The 14,478-nt window shown below is 49.3% G+C and overlaps 3 pseudogenes; all 3 read left to right on the plus strand.

Moving 5' to 3' along the window:
• On the plus strand, positions 1-181 carry LOC146994714 (U2 spliceosomal RNA; annotated as a pseudogene).
• A 1,902-nt stretch (positions 182-2,083) lies between these two features.
• Positions 2,084-2,250, plus strand: LOC146994715 (U2 spliceosomal RNA; annotated as a pseudogene).
• An 11,375-nt stretch (positions 2,251-13,625) lies between these two features.
• Positions 13,626-13,806, plus strand: LOC146994716 (U2 spliceosomal RNA; annotated as a pseudogene).
• Positions 13,807-14,478: the final 672 nt, after the last annotated feature.

The raw sequence follows: 14,478 nt of genomic DNA on the forward strand, positions 1-14,478 counted from the left end.
ATGGCATGGAATATTTTAAATAAAGAATCTGTTCTTATCAGCTTAATATCTGATACGACGTCGACATGACGTCAAGATATTAAACTAATTTTTGCAGATAGGCTTGTGGTTAGGAATTTATTCCGCCCTCGCCACGGGTTGGCCTGCTATGGCACTACTTGCAGGATACGGCCCACAATATATCCAAAAAGCAGAAACTTCACTCACCCACTGCATCCTCAGGAAAACGTCCTTTTAAAATGGCCCCTTCAAATTTCAGAAAACCGAAGGTCTGACAACATCATACCTTTGTACGAGTGTGCGGCGACCTGCCTTTTTTTTAACTCGGGCCCCTCGTTCTTTTCCTCGGAATGGGAACATTCTGGAGCCTCGGGTTTAACCCTCGTTCTTTTCAGTGTCAAGTTCTGGTTTCTGTAAATACGAAGTTTTATTCGTATTTACAGAAATCCCATAAAATCCACATTTCTTTCCCCGTACTGTTAACAACTTACTCATTCTGTCTGACTGATTGAAGGAAGATCGGCCTCGAAATATCACTCAAATTTCATTTGCAGTAACATTTTTGTCTCATTTCATGTAAGTTTGAGAGAATTCCTATTCACATTTGCCAGATCTTTCCCACTACAGCGCGCGTATACACATTGCTTCTTTCAACACACGAGCCTTTTTATTGTAAATAACTCTCAAAAGGGTGTAAAATGTTTGTAGGCACACTGCAGCAACAAAGATTTTTCTGTCTGTTTCCTAATGTTTTGTTTGTCTCTGTATGATTTCTAAACGCCAGCTAATTGTAATGGTCTACAATTATTGTTAAGGATTGTTGTATTTATGTTTTTATTCATTCATTCATTTATTTTGTTGGCACATTAATATTAACAAACGGGAAAATGCCAATAGATGGCTGCACTATGCAGGAAGCAGTTTATTCTGAGTTTTGAGATGGCTTGCCCGCCACTAGTGTGGAAGTGTAGAATACAAAGTAATCATTAATTGTAAATTAAAAAGTACTGTTTTATTGTACATATTACAAATGAATTTGTAAAGTGTTTTTTGTAATTTTTCTGTTTGTTTAATTGTTTTAAGTTCCTAATATTTCACTCTGTGTTTTCAAGTGCAACGTTTGAACTGAAGAGAGAGAGAGAGAGAGTATCTCTGAGTTGGAAACCATGTGCTGGACTGTGCATGTCGAGTTTGTGTCAATCAAACTCTGGCATTATGTAATGCAGTTTTGGCTGATAAATTTTACTGTCTCAATATTTGTTTTATCACAAAAAATAATTTCTTCCCAAGCATGGGCATTCGATAACTCCAGGAATATTTATTTATTTATTTTTGGTTTTGCTATTTTTATTGCCTTTGTAATTACATTTGTTTTATATTCACCTGCAGTGAAGAATGAGATTTTTCGGAGGAGGAAGCTACTCCAGAGAAATGAACACTTTCATGAATATTTCATTGTCCTCTTTTCCCATCTGAAAAAAAATTGAGAAAATACGAGAATATTATGTTGCATGGTGCATAAGCTTATAAAAGCTGGAGGAAAACACCGGAATTCAGTTGTTTACTTACTGCTGTTATTGACTGTAGCGATTTCGCGTTGAGATCGGATTAACTTTTTCTACTTTGAATTTTGTTCCGGCCAACGTTTCCGTAAAACGTCCAATATAACTACTGTAAGTTATTGCGATATTGTAGAAATATCTGTGAGGATATTTCAGCATTGTGGTTCATTTGCTGTAGTAAGAATAAAATTTGCAATTGAATCTTGAATGAAATGAACTTTTGACGTCCTTGGCTTTTTAAAACTAGCCCCGCTCAAGGAGGAGGGGACTGACGCCTCCAGAATGGGAACATTAGAAAGGACCGCAAAATGATCCACTTGACTAGACAGAAATTGGTCTTCCTTGTACACCTCTTTTTTTGTAACACAGGAGGAGGATGAAATAACGACATATCATAAAAAACCCCCAAGCAGCACTCGCTAACCTGAGTCTTCTGCACCCCCTTCTCCCCCTGCACGAATGCTCAGGACTTTTGAAATATGAAAAATTGAAAGTGAATTCATCACGCCAGAGAATTCTGCATCGCTTCTCGGCCTTTTGGCTAAGATCAAAGTGTAGTAAATCGGTCGAGTTGCCGATACTTTTTCATCTTTTTTAGTCACTTCTTACTGTTTTTACAGGTAGACTGGTGGCTAAAGATGTTTCCTGTTTCCCCATACGGTGCATGGAGTCCCTGGAGACGTTCCTGTTGTAGCTGTTGACCGTGGAGTGCCTGCCGTTCCCGCTGGAGGTCCTGTTGCTGGATCCATTGGAACCTGTTCCCGTGCTGTTCATGGAGTCCCTGGAGCAGCTGTTGACCATGGAGTGCCCGCCGTTCCCGCTGGAGCTATCCCTGGATCCAATGGAGTCGTCCCTCTTGCTCCGGGATCAGCCGCTGATGCTTCCCAAGCCATCCCTGGATCTATTGGAGCCTCTCCTGGTGCGCCTGATGCAGAAGCTGAGGCCCCCGGATTGTCTGAGGCCATTCCTGCCTACCCTGGAGCTTCTGAAGACATCCCTGTGACGGCCGGAGCCTTCCCGGTTGCATCTGTCCCTGGATTGATCCAATCCGTTCCGGCTACTTCCCAAGTCGCCGCTGCAGACCATGGATCCTCCGATGGAAACTCTTGTGTCGTAGCTGGATCTGCCGGAGCTATTCTTGCCCTTGGAGCGAGTGCCTCTCCCGAAATTGCCACTGGAGGTTCCAGAGCTGTTCCTGCATCTTCTAGTGCCACTGCTCATCCTGGAGTCGCCGCTGTGGTCCCTAGTGCCACGCCTTGCCTGCCCGGAGCCGGCTCGTCTGCCAGGAGTGTGCCCACCTACTACTACGGGAGTATCGCCACTAGTGAAGCCACGCCCACCGGGTCGTCCTCCTTGCCCAGACACGTGCCAGCTTTCGTTACACCCTCTGGACCGCCCCTTTCCAAAGGTGGACACTTACGCCAACTGTTGGATAGAATTCAAGCCAAGACTTCTGGCTGCACACCGCTCCTACCTGTGGTCACTTGTCAACCTAGTGAACGAAGGACACCAGAGGGTTCATCACTCGCCAAGTCTGCTCACACGTCCTCCTCTGCCAAGGACACGCCCACCACACCCCAGTCTACATTCGCATGCTACGTCTGCGGATTGGAGTGTACGAGCAGAAGGGGCCTCAGAAGGCATACAAGGACGCACGTGCAGGAGAAAGACAGTCAGCTCCACCCACCTCCTGACAGAAGGGTAGCTGCGAGCATTCCTGGGTCATTGATCTCGCCCGTATGTCATCATACACGGGCTCGGACGGCGGCTGGTCATGCCTGCTCATCGAACACACTCACGAGCTCACCCCCACGCACTTACGCTGAAGCTCTTTCTTCGCCATCCATGAGAGAGAGTTTTGCTCATCCTGCTTCAACCGGTCCTGTCTGCGCAGTGATCACCTCCACCGCGGGGACGGAGTCTCTGACGTCCAACGTACCTGCTAAATCCAAGGTGTTTCCTGCGGAGAACACAGGGAACTTGCTGCCACCTTCGGAGACGTCAATCCCGTCGACACCATACTTCACCCTCCTGGCCAGGAATTCTACTCCCACCGTCATACCTGGACCAAAGACTAATGCTTCCACACCTCAACTGGCGTCTGCCGTCACCTGCCCGGATTGTGGTCGCTCCTGCCTGAATAAGAAACAGCTGCGGTCCCATCGTCACCTCCGTCACAGACAGGCTCCGCCTCCCACCTCTCCTGGAGACGATGACTTTACCTCCTCAACTCCTGAGACACTGACTGACGCCGCTTCTTCACCGCCCGCTGCTCCTGCACCAGGCCCCGTCCACACGGACTGCACTGCCTCTGGCTCAACAGACGCTGCTCCTCAACCTGCTTTAACTGCCACTGTCCCGGTGACCACTTCGCCTAGTAAAGACCTACCTGGTGAATCCGATGTCGCACCTCAAGTACCCTGCCAGACACGCTTGGATACTACCTCCAGCGCTGGAGACACGACTGATGCGGACGTCCTCATCCTATGCCTCACTCCCTCAGAAAGGACTGATCTGCTCTCTACTGAATTGCCCGCACCAGACAGCAATGTAATACGCTCACATGCTGCTACGACTTCTACTGAGCAAATTGCACCTGGCCCACGTCCTAGCAGGCCATTGCAGAACCTGTCAGTGAGGGAGCCTTTGCCTATGCCCACTCATGTGGAGAATCATGAGTCCTGCCCAGAGACATCCTGCCGACGTGACTCTATTGTCCATCTACTCTTCCCGATGCAAGACACACTCCACTGCACCGAAAGGGACTGCCATAGGACATTCCATTCGAAACGCTGGACCCAACTCCGCCACTCGCTCTGCAGACACCTCTTGTACACACATGGCATAGATGTTGCTAGCACTCGGAACTGGTGTGCACACTGCCTATTGCCCATCGCCGTTAAGGTCTCGACCCATCAATGCTTTAGAGACCGGCCCGTAGTCGTCGAATCGGGCATTCAACATCGTTGGAGATGTACCCAGTGCGACTTCTCATGCCAAACACGGGGTGGATTCCTTAACCACCAAGCACGCCACCGACGTGAACGGCAGCGCTTACTCCAGCCACCTCTAGTGACGCCTCTCCTTCCCTCCACCTCGGCAAGACGACAGGCACGGACTGCACGATTCCGTACATCTCGCCAAGATGATGCTAGAACTGATGGACCTTCCACTGCCTACCAATCGACAAGTGCAACAGACCCTAATACCTTGCCCTATCAAGAGGATGCCGCACCTCCAGGAACAGACACGAGGACTACCCCACAGGTTGATGCGCCTTTGACTGACAATCTGGGAACCAACCCTTCCTTTGAAGAACACTCCCCGGAGCCGTCCTTCCCGGATTCGCCTTCACCTACCGGTCCTACAGTTACACCCGACTCACCGGTTCCAGAAGCCGTATCGGATGATGCCGAGAGATCTCCACTGGGTGGTGTAGAAATACAAGTCACGTCCCCCCTTGAACACTTCGTAGAACGACTGGAAGAGTTTTCCGACCCGATGACCACTGAGCAGTGGGATGCCTTTTCCACGTTACTTGACGAGATCTTGATGGCCGCCGCGAGTGCAGTTCGTCTTCCTCCCGCTAGCGAGGATGTAAGTGGAAACAACAACAATTCCGCCAAGATACGTGATGACCCAAAGTTGCTCCAGAAACTCTACCGTCGTAACCGACGCAGAGCGGTCCGACTGATTTGCGGGGATGATTCACAGAGATGCCCAATTGGAAGACAGGATATACAAGATCACTTTGCTGCTGCCCTATGCAACAACCGAGTTGACACCTCAGTGTACACCTCACCATCCCCTCTCCCCAGAGAACTTGACCTCTCTCCATTTTCTCCTGCAGAGATCGCAAGGAAACTCTATTCAGCTGAAAACTCGGCACCCGGACACGATCGACTCTCATACAACCATTGGAAGGCCGTTGATCCGGACTGTACAGTACTCGCAGCCATCTTCAACATCTGCTTGAAAGCTAGGAAAGTCCCTGCAGCTTGGAAAGACTCTCGTACTATCCTGTTACCCAAAGGGGGTGACCCGCATAACATCAAAAACTGGCGTCCTATCTCGCTGAGTGTTACGAGTGCCAAGCTGTTCTGTGGTTGCCTGGCACGACGGTTCACTTCTTGGCTCATCGACAACTGCATCCTTTCCCCGTCACAGAAGGGATTTCTACCCTTCGACGGGGTGTTTGAAAATAACTTCGTTGTTCAGCAGAGAATCCAGCTAGCACGGACCAGCCAATCTGACACCTGCCTGGCGTCATTGGACCTATCCAATGCCTTCGGATCCGTGCCCCACGATGCAATTTTTGCTGCGCTTCGAGCCTCTGGAGTTGGGAATCATTTCACCGAGCTGATACAGGAGCTGTACACGGATGCGTCCACACGCGTCTTCACAGAGGAAGGCCCCACGGATCCAATTCCAATTGACATCGGAGTACGTCAGGGTTGCCCCCTAAGTGGGCTGTTGTTCAACTTGACCATCAACCCGATACTTGTCGCAGTCCAAGGGCAAAGTCCTCTACACCGCATACTGGCGTATGCCGACGACCTACTGCTACTCGCGCCCTCCCCTGCGGAGCTGCAAACTCAACTCAATCTGACGCACAACCTGGTTGGAAAGCTTGGCCTCTACATCAACCCCAGAAAATGCTTCTCCCTACATATCTCCGGAGCTCGCCCAACGGGTGTCCGCCACTCTCAGTTCTCGATCGACGGCACTGCCATCAGGTGTCTTCGTGAGGGTGAAGGTGAGGAATTTTTGGGGAAACCAATTGGATTCAACCAACCACCGGACATCGAGGCACTCAATACTTACCTACAGAAATGCGAGATGATCCTGAATTCGCCACTTGCTCCCTGGCAGCGCATTGACGCGCTCAAATCCTTTGTGTTTCCATCAATGGATTTTGATATGAGGACGGCCCGGTTGAAGAAAACCGACTGGGCAAAGATTGACTCACATGTGCGCCCGCTACTAAAGAGGACTCTCAACCTACCTCCCGAGGCGGCAAATGAATATCTTTACGGCGCGAAGGAATCTGCATGCTTTGGTATCCCGCTGGCTGCCGAAAGCTCAGATATAGCAAGGATTGACAGCGCTTTCAAGTTGCTCACTTCATTGGACCCTGGGATACAACAGCTCGCTTGGGAGGACCTTACGCGACTTGTAAGTGGACGACTGAAAAGGGTTCCTTCCTTCTCTGAGATTGCAGCTTTCCTTTCGGGATGTGACGAAGACTTTCCCAGGAGCACCTCCAACCCAATTTCATCAGTTTGGTCCGCGGCCAGAAGCGCAGCCCGTCGCCTAAAAGTCACGTGGACAATTTCTGACGACCACACTGTGGAGATCTCTCATGACGGTACCACCATAACAGCCGGCAAGCGACGCCTTGTATTCCGCACCCTGCGGAATGCCATCAAGAAATCCCGCGCAGAGAAACTCATCACTTATCCCAACCAGGGCAAGGCGATGGAATGCGCAGCGGCTGCCAAAGCAAGCTCTCACTTTTTCCGGAACGGGGCATTTACACGATTCGCCGACTGGCGATTTATACATCGTGCAAGGCTAAACCTCGTCCCCTTGAACGGTGTTCGTCGCAATGTGAATGGCTCCCGTGGCTGCAGAAGATGCAACTTTGAGCTCGAGACCCTCCCGCATGTCCTCTGCCACTGCATGAGATACAGCCGTCTCTACCAAGCGAGGCACAATGCAGTGGTAGAGAGGATTAAAAAGGCAGCCAGTGGAAGGTGGCAGCTCCTCTCCGAGAACCGGCCAGTCAGAGGACTCCCGCTACGCCCGGACATCATCCTAACAAGAGACAACGCATGCCTCATCCTAGACATAACAGTTGCTTTTGACAACCGTCGGTCTTCATTTGATGCTGCTCGCCGAGAGAAGATGAACAAGTACCGTCCGCTAATCGAAGCACTGAAATCTACATACAACGATGTGCGCGTAGAAGCAATTGTAATCGGAGCACTAGGATCATGGGATCCAAACAACGATAAAGTTCTCAGCAGGATCTGCAGCAGGAAGTACGCATCACTTATGCGAAAGCTCATCGTAAGTGAAACAATAAGTAAATCAAGGGATATCTATGTGGAGCATCTCACGGACGTCAGACAGGAGAACTGGTAAATTTAACATGGACTCACTGAACTATCCGATTAAGTGTTCACAAAGTACAAACCCCCGAAATATGTAAGTAGAAAGAAAAACCTAGTATGTTGTACATAAGTGCTTGGTTCTGAAAATAGTTGTTGTACATATCTGCTTCGCTCTGTAAATAATTGTAAATAGAAAATTAATGTATAATAGAATTGTAAAATGATATTTCTGCCACGCAAATATCATTCTTCTGTAAAGTGGCCAAAAGTATTGTTCAATAAAAAACATCTGTTCTTATCAGCTTAATTTGCCGGTTTGATTTATTTTTATAGGTTCACCGGTGGATATGCTGATAGAGTAGTTGCCTCGTCCGGAGGGCGGAGCCAAGGTGGATCTTTGGTAAGTTTTGCTTTATTTTGTCTCTTTTTCTCCTACTGATGCTTGATGGGTTGGTGACCTTTACTTGCGTCAGTAGGAACCTTTCCTTTCCCTGTGAGCGTGCAGGTGTCTTTTCCCGCTATCACCGAACTAGCCGTTTTCGGTTAATCCATGTGATGGGTGGGGTCTAACTTTTTCTACCTCTTTCCTGTCTATTCTTGCTCTTCTTTAGTATTTTTTCGCTATTTAGTGTTAAAATGCTTTCGTTGAGCCCTTATTTTTTCCTTTGCACAAACTCACTATTATGGTGGGCGTGGTCTTTCCTTTATTTCATCCCTATCTCTTTGCTCCTTCCGCTATCGTTTGTTTCGTTTTATTTATTTTTCCCATGTCCAGGTTAGTTTCGATCTAACTGGTTGGTTTTTATGCTTACTCGGATTAGTGTCCCGGAGTAGCCGTGAGCCCTTAGCCTGTGTTCTGCCACAGGTCAGGGATCGAGTAAGCTTCCGATTACCCATCCATGTGAAAAGGACACCCGGCTGGGTACGGCCTTTAGTGGGGCGTAATCTTCCAAGTCCTGGTCATCGTCTTTGCTCTCCTGTCAATGGTTTTTCCTTTCGAGTATTTAGTCTCGATAGGTGCCTCGACCCCCAGTTCGTCGTGGGTCCAGGGACTTACCTCCATTGGTGTCTTAGCAGACAGGCCACTCGGCTGAGTGAATCCTTAGCTCGACACCAATTTCCATCCAAATCGGCTAGTTGCACGCGCTAGTTTCTCCGCCTACCCTGGTTATGTTTTTTTTTTTTTTTTTTTTTTTTTTTTTTTTTTTCCCTACCAGATCCACCCAAAGCTTCGACAGTTGCTCTTGCCCTCTGACTGTTTTATGTTTGATCTTGCCAAAACTGCTTTGTTCTTGCTTTTTGTGCTGCTGTGTTTCTCTCCATTTTTTTTCAGCTATGCCTGGACCACCGAATGATGCCGGCTCCTCGAGTGACTACATTCCAGTTCCGGTTCGTCCGCCCAGAATCCCGTCGCCAACAACTCCTGGCCTACCTCGGATGTTGCCTACGGCTTCTACGATACCTGCTGTGGATATGCGCTCCTCTCTTGCTGTGTCGTCACCTCAGCCCTGCTCTGTCACCTGTCTGCCTGTTGAAAACCATGCTTCTGCTATGCGTTCCAGCTCAAGACCTCCTGTCCGACATGTTGCTGCGGCTGCCACGCCTTCCGGTCCTCCACTGCTACGAGGTGGTAATCTCAGGCAACTCCTAGCAAAGATCTACGAAAGGTCGCCTGACTCAGTTTACCGTCGCTCTTGTGGCTCACCTCCTGGACCCCGCTCTTCACAGTCTCCCACCTTGGATCTTCATCCCACTGGATCTTCGTCTGACTCGCCTGCCTCTTCTCTCTTTGATGTTTCCTCTGACTCGCCAGTGTGCCACCACACTCGTTCGCGTGCTGCTGTCAAACATACCTGCTCTGGACCGCCTCCTCCTGGATCTCCTTCCACGATGTCTCCTGATTGCACAGTTGTCCCTGCACCTAGCGGCGACATCTTGCCTCCTGTCTGCCCTGTGACGTCTGCCCCAGGTTCCTCATCTTGCGCCAGTGATCCGACTGCCGTGTCCTCCTGTCTGCCGGATGCCAGCACCTCCGTTTCCCCTTCTCCTCCTCCGCCTGCCTTGATCATCTGTGGTGACTGTGGAATGTCCTGTATCAACAAGAAACAGCTGCGCTTCCACTGGTACCGACGTCACAGATCCTCTCCCAGCTCTGACTCTCCTCGTGATTTCCGGCTTCCTGCTTCTGATTCTCCGACTGCCGCCCCCAGAACTTCGCCTCCTCCCAGTTCTCCTGGCCTTGACACCACCTACATCGGCCCTCAGGGTCCTGATTCCACTTGTCGGGTCGACTCTACGCTGCATCTCGTCTTTCCTGTCAACGACGTCTTCTCCTGCACGGAAGTAAACTGCAGCCTTCTATTTAGGTCCAACTCCTGGTCAAGGATGAAGAAGTCTCTCACACGCCACCTTCTCCAGGAGCATCAGCTTCCCATCTCTTCCTGCATGAAATGGTGCAGTCACTGTTGCATGCTCTTGGTGAACAAGGTGTCTTCCCATTCCTGCTTCCGTTCTTCTCCTACTGTCCTCTCGTCTGGTGCTTCGTTCCGGTGGAAATGTTCAGTGTGTCCCTTCTCCTGTCCTTCCAGAAAAGGTCTCTTCAACCACTCTGCCTTCCATCAGCGAGCTGAACGTAATGCTACCTCTGATAATATTGCTCTCCCTCTTCCTGTCCCTCAAAGACCGAGAAGACCACGCCAACAACCTACCCAGGTTTCTCCTGCTGCTGCTTCCACGGTGCCTGCTCCTCCGCCTGCTGTACCCGCCGTTCCTATGAATGATGCTCTTGCCTCGACTGCCGCACCCTCGCCTCCTGTTCCTTCTGCTGCAGTCTCTCCAGAGCGTCCTCACTCATCTCCTACTTCTTCACCTGGTACTCCTGCTTCTCCTGCCAGAAGATCATCTCCTTCTGCTTCTCCAGTCTCTCCTGCACTTTCCTCGCCGGCTCTCTCGCTCTCTGCTCCAGCGGACGACTTTCTCAATTCAAGCTTCCTTGATGATGGATTCTCCGTTCCTTCCGGTAGCCTTCGTGACTCCGCGACTGTTCCCTCCATTGACACCCTGCTTCCGGATGATTCCCCACTGCTGCAGTTCAGCGAGACCCTCCAGCGCCTCTCCTCTGCTCCAGATGACAATAACACCTGGTCCGAATTCGAGACCTGCCTTGATGCCATCATCTCCTCTGCCTCTGATACTGTCAAGCTCCCTCCACCTGTGCCTCCTGAAGAGTCTGGGTTTCGCCGCACACCGGACGCCTCCAATCCCCGTGTCATACAGAGGATCTACCGGATGAATCGTCGGAGAGCCCTCCGACTCATCACCCAACGTGACTCCTCTTTCTGTGCGATTCCTGCGGAAGATCTTGCTGCCCACTTCTCTGAAAAGTACTCTCCACGGGATGCAGACACTTCCATCTTCTGCCAGCATGCTTCTGATCGTCCTCCTGTTGACATGTCGCCGTTCTCCCCTTCTGAAGTGCGTTCCAAGCTGATGGCTTGTGAAAATTCCGCGCCTGGCCCTGATCGGCTTTCTTACAGACACTGGAGAGATGTCGACCCCGAATGCAAGGCACTTTGTGCTATTTTTAACATCTGCTTGAAGCTGCGACGCATTCCGGCCTCTTGGAAGTCCTCTCGCACGTTTCTTATCTTCAAGGATGGGGACCCCTCCGTTATTGACAACTGGCGACCCATCGCCCTTAGCTCGTGCATATCAAGGCTCTTTGCTGGTTGCATGGCACGTCGTTTCTCCAGCTGGCTTTCTACACACGACGTTCTCAGCCCCTGCCAGAAAGGTTTCCTTGCTCATGATGGTGTCTTTGAACACAATTTCATCCTCCACAGTCAACTCCAATTAGCTCGTCGATCCAGGTCTGAATTGTGCTTAGCATCCTTAGACATTTCTAATGCCTTTGGATCCGTGCCACACTCAGCCATCTATGCTGCTCTCTCTGACTCCGGTGTTGGTGACGACTTCTCTTCCCTCATCAGGTCCTTCTACAGTGGCTCTACCACCTCCTTCTTGTCAAGTGATGGCACGTCCTGTCCTGTCGACATCCACGCTGGGGTTCGCCAAGGCTGCCCACTTAGCGGACTCCTATTCAACCTTGTCATCGACCCCGTCCTTCGCTGTGTTGAATCGATGTCTCCGGTTCCAAAGATTCTGGCCTATGCTGATGACCTCCTCCTGTTGGCGCCTTCTCCTGAAGCACTCCAGCATGACCTCCTCCGGGTCCAAGATGCATGTTCCAGGCTCAATCTCTTGCTGAACCCCAAGAAGTGCCGCTCCTTCCACTTCTCTGCTGTTCGCTCCTCCCGTGTTCTTCCGACTGCCTTCTACATCTCTGAAGTTCCAATTCCTGCACTTAAAGAGGGTGAATTCTTCAAGTTTCTTGGTAAGCCCATTGGCTTCAACCTCCCGCCTGCACGTGCCCAACTCCGCGACTTCTTGTCACTGGCCAAGTGTATTTCTGAATCTAAGCTGGCACCCTGGCAACGGATTGATGCTCTTAAGACCTTCTTCTTCCCGTCGCTCCTGTTTCACATGAGGACGTCTCAGTTCTCCAAAACTGACTGGAAAAAGATCGACGATCTCCTCAAGCCTGCCATTAAAAGGACCCTGAACCTCCCCCCAGAAGCCTCCAATAACTATCTCTACGGCCTCTCCGGGAAAGGTTCCTTCGGTGTCCCTCTTGCCGCCGAAGACTCCGACATTGCTGCTGTGGACGGTGCGTTTAAGCTCCTAACATCTAGGGACCCACTCGTTCGCAAGCTTGCTTGGGATGATCTTTGTGGATACATTCGCGCTCGGATCCAGCTGTCTCCATCTCCTTCTATCGTCAGCCAGTTCCTTTCTGCATCGGATGAGGGACCATTCGCCGCCACCAGCAACCCCACCTCTTCACTATGGTCTGCTGCCCGCGCTGCCTCTCGCCGCCTTAACATCTCCTGGAGCTTTGACAACGACGGCTGCCCTTCCATCTCCTGTGGGAATTCTACCATCTTTCCTAGCAACAGGAACTCTATTTTCAAATCCTTTCGTCACCTTAGAAGATCTTGCAGGCTCCAAGATTTGGTGAATCTCCCAAGTCAAGGAAAATCCATGGAATGCGTTTCGGCTGCACGTGCAAGCTCACACTTCTTCCATGAGGGATCGTTCATTCGCTTTGCCGACTGGCGCTTTATCCACCGCGCCCGCCTCAACCTCGTGCCACTGAACGCCTCCAAACCATGGGATCGCACTCGCCGTGCATGTCGTCGCTGCCCCTTTCCAGAGGAGACTCTGCCTCATGTAATCTGTCATTGCATGAAGTATTCGCGGCTCTACCAGAACAGGCACAATTCCATCGTCAAGAGGTTAAAGGATGCTGCTTCTGGTCGCTGGAACGTCCTTTCTGAGAATCTGGCTATTGAAGGATCTTCCCTGAGACCCGATCTTGTCCTTTCCAAAGACGACTCTTGCCTCATTATTGATGTGACCGTCGCCTTTGAGAATCGACTCGCCTCTTTTCAACATGCAAGAACTGAGAAGGAGACCAAATATCGTCCTGTTGCCGACCTTCTAAGAAGAAAGTTTAGAAATGTTCGTACCGAGGCCATTGTTGTTGGTGCTCTAGGATCATGGGATCCGGCAAATGACAGAGTTGTGAGACGTCTCTGCACAAATAAGTATGCAAACTTAATGCGCAAACTTATTGTTAGCGAAACCATCCGGGCATCGAGAGACATTTATATCGAACATTTAACAGGCACACGCCAAAACAATCAAAACAACCAGTGATGTACATAATGCTAAATATTTTATTGTAAATAACGTTAAAGAAATTATATTGTTACGTCTTCATTGTTTTATCTTTTTGTCGAAATTCTTTATATTATTTATTAATAACGAAAATCGCACTGCGTGCGTCATTGTCTGACACGCCATGATCAGATCAATGCTGTGTAAAATGGCATGGAATATTTTAAATAAAGAATCTGTTCTTATCAGCTTAATATCTGATACGACGTCGACATGACGTCAAGATATTAAACTAATTTTTGCAGATAGGCTTGTGGTTAGGAATTTATTCCGCCCTCGCCACGGGTTGGCCTGCTATGGCACTACTTGCAGGATACGGCCCACAATATATCCAAAAAGCAGAAACTTCACTCACCCACTGCATCCTCAGGAAAACGTCCTTTTAAAATGGCCCCTTCAAATTTCAGAAAACCGAAGGTCTGACAACATCATACCTTTGTACGAGTGTGCGGCGACCTGCCTTTTTTTTAACTCGGGCCCCTCGTTCTTTTCCTCGGAATGGGAACATTCTGGAGCCTCGGGTTTAACCCTCGTTCTTTTCAGTGTCAAGTTCTGGTTTCTGTAAATACGAAGTTTTATTCGTATTTACAGAAATCCCATAAAATCCACATTTCTTTCCCCGTACTGTTAACAACTTACTCATTCTGTCTGACTGATTGAAGGAAGATCGGCCTCGAAATATCACTCAAATTTCATTTGCAGTAACATTTTTGTCTCATTTCATGTAAGTTTGAGAGAATTCCTATTCACATTTGCCAGATCTTTCCCACTACAGCGCGCGTATACACATTGCTTCTTTCAACACACGAGCCTTTTTATTGTAAATAACTCTCAAAAGGGTGTAAAATGTTTGTAGGCACACTGCAGCAACAAAGATTTTTCTGTCTGTTTCCTAATGTTTTGTTTGTCTCTGTATGATTTCTAAACGCCAGCTAATTGTAATGGTCTACAATTATTGTTAAGGATTGTTGTATTTATGTTTTTATTCATTCATTCATTTA

The sequence above is a fragment of the Stegodyphus dumicola genome, chromosome 11 (genome assembly GCF_044657685.1).
Source record: "Stegodyphus dumicola isolate Sdum_Otavi_A_Nest chromosome 11, ASM4465768v1".
Taxonomy (NCBI): Eukaryota; Metazoa; Arthropoda; class Arachnida; order Araneae; family Eresidae; genus Stegodyphus; species Stegodyphus dumicola.